Source organism: Solea senegalensis, linkage group LG11 (assembly GCF_019176455.1).
Source record: "Solea senegalensis isolate Sse05_10M linkage group LG11, IFAPA_SoseM_1, whole genome shotgun sequence".
In the NCBI taxonomy this organism is placed as follows: Eukaryota; Metazoa; Chordata; class Actinopteri; order Pleuronectiformes; family Soleidae; genus Solea; species Solea senegalensis.
In genome coordinates, this window is record NC_058031.1 from 9,299,651 (window position 1) to 9,306,407 (window position 6,757).

Below are 6,757 nucleotides of genomic sequence, written 5' to 3' on the forward strand. Positions count from 1 at the left end.
CATCAACCATGTCATCTAAAATTAGTATTATAACCAATATTTTATCACTGGTAAGAAGTTGCCTCACTGATAAAGATGATGACACCATTCAAATTGATTGACTTTAAGCCACAGTGTAGTTATTGGCTGAACTTAAGAGACGTGACAGTAAAAACAGTCAGAGACTGAGGACTGACTTAGTGAGGGACAGGTGGACAGACATTTGAAATCCCCTGAGTCCTATTCGGAGGAAATGGTGGTGGATGTGTGGGACAGGAAGAAGAGGCAGGGAGCGAACACTTTCACAGTTTCACATCGCTGCGGAGCTGCTGCTATTCTTCTAGTCTTTAACCCCAGTGGAGTAACACCACACATACACACACACACACACACACACACACACACGGATATTAATTCACGCAATTTTGGTCAGTTTTTTAAATTCTTCACAGATGTAGAAGATCATTGGTTTCCATTATAGAAGGATAATATTGGTGTAACAAGGTTCTTCAGCTCAGAGTGACCACAGTTTCCTCTGAATAACATCTACTGCAGGCCAGGCTGGATTTTTATCCAATGCCAATTTTCAAATACTAAAGCAGGAAACCATGCTCATAGAAAAAGACATCCACAAAGAGCAGCAGTGAACATGAACCCCAAAGCCTCATTCACAACCTTTTTAACATGTTTCTATGACTTTTAATAGTCTGAGTGGGCAAAAAGCTTATCAAAAAAAATCCAACACAGTTCTGCTAAAGACAGATATAAGTTGCTTTGACAGTGCAGATATACATAAGGAAATTAAAAATAAATGAGTGAAAGATGTGCATCTGCATACACTATCTTTAAGAGCACCCTGCATGTGTGTGCGAGTGTTAGGCAGGGGGTGTCACAGGGAAGTGTGTGGGAGTGGGTCAGCCAGTGCCTTCCCACACATGAACACACATCATAAAACACATGGACACACACACACGCACACAGCAGCAGACCAGCGGACTTAAGTCCTGCTGTGACCTGGCAATGAGGAAATCTCGCTCTCTCTCACACACACACACACAACCTACATAAGAGTTGTATCAACATTTACTGAAAAGTTGAGTTTTTTTTGGTGCTAATAACGATTTGAAAAGTATGTCCTTCTTCTTCCACCACATTGATCTGACATTATACACATGGACACTTTTGATGAGAAGAGATTTGATTTCTTATACCACTGACGTCAAGTAACACTAAAACAGGATTAGGGTTAGAAGATTTTTGAGTGACATTAAGAAACACTGACATACTGAATATGGTCATACTTGACGCGTGTGGCATAAATCTTGTTTTTCGCCTAAATAAGGAATGGGATGATACCACTTTTATGTGTCTGATATCAAGAACCTGATATTAGTCCTTCATTTTAAACCATTTATGAACTATGAAGCTGTTAACAACACATTTGTGCCGAGTCATTTCAAATACATAATTCTCCAACTGCGTAACAAATATCGTTCCCCCAAAAAGATTTTTACCGATTACTACTCTCACACATGTACAAATAAGTGCCCAAAGAATACGACGAACTACGAAAGAGATTGATATCCTGGTAAGAAGTTGCCACTACTAAAATGAAATAGGAGATTGACCCTAGAGTGAACGTAACAGAACCAAGGGCTCTCCGTGTACACAGAATGCAATAAATAAGACCTGGCTCAGGAGCAATTATATTTCATGCATTCGCTCATGCTGTTAATTTTGTGTTCCATAATTGAAACGCATGGTTTGCAAATCATCGAACATTTCTCACAGGTGTCTGTGCCACACAGGACCCGGGCGCCTCCTTCTCTGTCTGGGGATGATGACATCATCATCACCACCACCACCTTTTTCCCTGACTTCCTGTCTCCAAGCTGGAATGTTGGCACACGGGAGGGGAACCGAACAAGCACATTCTCACTTGTACGCATTTTCACATACACACCCCGACGCAGACGGAGACGCTGAACACAGCTGCGCTAATCATTTTGCTGGTGCATGTTTGAAATAACAATATACAACAAATTCAATAAAATTAAAAAAAATATATATTTACATTTACACACCAAGCCTAGGAAGTTCAAGATTCAAGACATTTGCACGTCAACAGGGATACTAGTAAACAGTATGAAACTACAAATGATTCAGTGGCAAATGTCTACTTTTCACTATTATTTAAACCAAGGGTGTCAACCTCATTGTAAGCCACGGGCTATATATAATTAATCGATTACTAAATTAATCGACAACTATTTTGATAATCGATTAATCGGTTCAAAGCTTTTTCCATGATTAAATTTCCGTTTGTTTAAGCTTCTTAAATGTGAGCATTTTCTTTATTTCTTTGCTCTGGATAACAGAGAAATCATTCAAAGTTAATCATTTTGGTTTGTGGACAAAACAAGACATTTGAGAACATCATCAATTCCAGGTTTGACGAACACCGATCAACATTGTTTAAGGTTTGCTGATATTTTATGGACCAAACCATTCATCGAGAAAATAATCGACAGATTAATGGTTTATGAAAAAGAATCGTTAGATGCAGCTCTTGTATGTATAACTACATAATTGTAGTTGATTACCTTCAATGCAGTGTTAACTTTCCTGCTCTGCTTCTGAACAGTGGTCGGGGACACGCAGGGGAGATATTACCTCCAGGGCTGGAGCTGTGGCTCCTCCAGATTAACACCCTTACTTCTACAGATAGGGGAGGAACAGGTGGACACTCTGAAGAGTCTGAGTGATTATTTCTCTCGACAGGCTTGGAACACTACACATATTAACCCCACTTCATAGTGACTAATGCCAACTCTGCCTATACGCAGACTTCTCTCTCTTCACACTCACACATACACAGTGCTGCTCACTCCCCCTCTCCCCCTCTCCTTCCCTGCACGTACACTTGCCCAGCTCTTAAAGGGGCCACAGCATTCTTACAACAGCAGTTTACACAAATTCATCTTGCAGGCCGGATTGGACCTTCTGGTGGGCTGGTTCTGGCTTGCGGGCCGTACGTTTGACACTGCTGATTTAAACCGTTCAAATGAATGCATTTAAACATAAATCAACATAGAGAGCAAAATGTGAATAACTTACATATGAGGTATTAAGGAGAAAGAAACTCGAGTAAATCCTGGCTGCCACGTCAGAGGGGATGCTGTGGCTGCCTCGAGAGAAAGAGACAGTGGTGATCAACAAGCACAAGCCAATGAGGTTATTGACAGATGTGTTTTGTAAGGGTACAACTATCCACCTCGGCACCTTTCATCATGTGTCACGACACTCATTTCTGCGTTAGGTGTGAGCTCATACAGTTCAGCCATGTTGGATGTTCAAAAGCCTTTCATGCTGCACATACGCATTTCCTCATCCTGTTTCTATTTCTTTGATGTTTAAGAAAAATAAGAGGCCATTACTGCCGTTGTTCCATAATAAAATGGCACCATTGTGCTGCTCAAAAAACAAGAGCTCTAACACCACGGTGCCAGGACATTTTAACACCGTTTCATGTAGGTAAGACGTGAGAGCAGAGCCGTGTGAAGTCACGCCCACATGTGTCGGAATGCTTTGGTGAGACTTGATAACAAACGCCGTTTCAGCAAGCGAAACCATAGCAAATTGTAAAACGGCTCGTTCATATGTAGCAGATGTGCAGCAAGTTTTTGAAAAGAGGAGTACTTAAATACTTAAATAATCAGAATGCAATGCAACATTCTTTGTGGTTATTGCTGGGAAACAGACATATTGTATTATGTGTGATATTCCCATTGAAACACTTGAGGCAAATAAACTGCTCTCATGTTATTCAAAGAGTAAAACAATAAGTAAACAATAGAAAATGCAGCGTTGTCCTCTATGGGGTTCCACTGTGATGCCTTCCAAAAGCACACATACTGTGTTAACACCTGCTACCTGCTACCAGAAAGCCTGCGGCCACTCTTTTTATTCAATCAGTGAGCTGCAGCATGCCGACCAGGTCATCTAGCCAGAAGTAATTTTCTGGGGACTTCTCACAAGAAGAATCAGGCACTGACCTGAGCACCAACCTGTGGATGAGACATATCCATTTTACCAGACTCTAGGCCTATGATACATTTATTTTCAACATTTCACCAAAACGCAGCTTGTACTTAAATTTTCCTTCCTCATTAATCATTTGCAATGTTGCATAATTATTCACGATCTGATGTTGATCGCTTACAATCTTCTTTCCCGTCTTTGAAAAAAACACCACATTTGACGAATTACCACTACACACTGAAGACAAAACTGGGTTGTGTATGTACTTGGAGGTGCACCCTCTGATAAATTAAATACATACTACATACTCCTGCAATTCTGGAGCCACTCTTTGTAAACACTGGAATTTTAAACATTTTAAGCCACGGAAACATGAGCCGATTTGGTCGGAAAACACTACATGTAAAGAAAGCTGCATGTAAGACTTCTGCATTGTGTGGACACAGTGGCAGCAGATTGTCCCCAGTGTCCCTCGCTGAGCTATAATGCGAAACATCTGTATCAGATGGACAGTGTTGTCATGAGATAACGCAACTAGTCTTTTAATTCTTGCTTTTTTTGTGCTTGGTCTATGAAGATCTTTTGGAGGATTATACAGAACTGGTTTACTTGGAGTACAAATGTATTCATCTATAAAGTGTTTATACTGTGTGTGTAGGTCAATGAAACCCGTTATCAGCAGCTGGATTCAGGAAGTGCCCTCTCTGCTTGATCTATAGTCTTATTCACAGTCACCTCTGACGCCAGGAAGTGCTTCTCCATTTCATCATGGATCTCTGGAGTCTTGGCTCTTGACCACCTGAAGCAGGAAGTGCCCACTCTCCTTGATCCCAGGTTGTTCATTTTGACCCTGAGTACCAGGAAGTGTCCTTTCTACTTACACGAGTTCTATGGAGTCACTGCTGCTAATGACCTCAGACAGGAAGTGTCCTCTCTGGTGGATGGATGGAGCCATTCTTATTTCCTTCAGAGAGAAGGCCAAGTATTGTGTAGAATTGGCTCTTTCTTCCTCTCTGACGGTAAATTAGTCCAGTGAAGCTTCATCAGAGCGGAGGCGATTAGCTCATACGCAAAAAACTGACCTGAGCTGCTCATTTTCTTGTAATGGGTTGCTTTGTCGCCGAACGGCCCTGTGGTGCCATTGCATTGCTTGTGGTGTTTTTGTGATGGCTATGCATAATTATTGCACCTACTAAATGGTAATTGTCAATATCATGCCACAAAATCAGTAAAGCAAGGGTCTTTGAAGGTTCTCAGTCATCCAGGTGATAGTCATCTACAGTATTTATAGCGCTTGGCAACTCAACTTGCTCCAGTTAGGTTTAAACGTTTCATGAAGCATCGTTTTTTTTTTTTTTTAAATAACATTCCTTGATTCATGTTTTTCTCATTACATTATCATCATGTATCACATCACCGTCTGTATCCCTGCTGGCTCAGTCTCTTGGAAGTGTTCAATGAATAAATTTCACTCCTACTTTGATAGTTTTGTAAGTAAAAACATCAAAACAATAAGTGTCATCAACAAAAGGTTTGGAACAATAATGAGCAGCAGATTTGTTTTAAAACTTAACATGTGTTAAAAATCAAGAACTTGTTTGTCCAAACCGATACAAGTTAAAACTAGACATGGGGAAAAAGAAAAGGAAAAAACAAGCAGAGGAGAGGAAAAACAGGAGGAGAGTGAACAAGAGATGATGAGAGAAATGACCAACAGAGGTGAGAAATGTGGCAGAAGCAAAGACGAGAGGCAACAGCGGGAAAGAGAAGAAGGTGCAAGAGGGAGAGCTAAGTGGAGGAGAAGAAAACAGCATTGAACCAAAGGAATCATGGGATGAAATGAGAAGCAATCAAGAAACGAGAGGGAAGTAGTGGAGAAAAGGAGTAATAAGAATATGGCAAAAGGGGAGTAATACATGAGAATAATGGGAAACGATAAAGGAAAAGAGATGAGAAGACAGAAAAAAGGTAAAGAAGTACAGGATGGGAGGTGTGAGGATAAGGAAAAATGAATGAAATTTAAAAAGGTCGATAAGAGGAAGAGAGAATGAAAGGAAGACAGAATAAATGCTAATACTGTGACAGATGGAAGGATAGAACAAAAAACAAAAAAGGAAAGGAGAGGGGACGACGATGAAGAAGAAAGACGGAAGAAACTGCATTGTTTCCTTTCTGTCAGCTTTTCGGATAAGTTTCTCTCTGCAGAATCCACACACACACACACGCATGCACGCACGCACGCACGCAGCTATCTCACCCAGCAGCTGCTGATGTTGCTGCCAGCTCTGCTCTGCAGATCATCCTCAGCTGGAGCTCGAGTCTTGAGATTTGAGGACAGTCTGATTCAAATTTAGAGAGCGAGAGAAGCACTACAGTAGACCATACAGTGAATTGTCGCTGGCAGGCAGCGTTGGGAGAGTTTGTTTAAAAATGTAATCTGTTCTAGATTACATGAAATATTTGGGACATTTTCCATTTATTTTTGCCCCCCTTGACATAAATCAATGCTTGCTGACTGTCAGAATGAATCTTTTGCTGATAGAGACCAGAAGTTCTTTGCCTTAGTTTCAACCTTGTTCTTTTCTCACTACCTAAAGCGAACTGAATTGTGCTTCTTTTTTTTCCTCTCTTGCACTTTGTCAAAGCATATGTTCTCAAAAAGAAGTTAAATGGGTTTAACATTACACTCTTACAATGTTAAAAAGAGGGATCAGGATTAGACAAAGCACAACCAGAA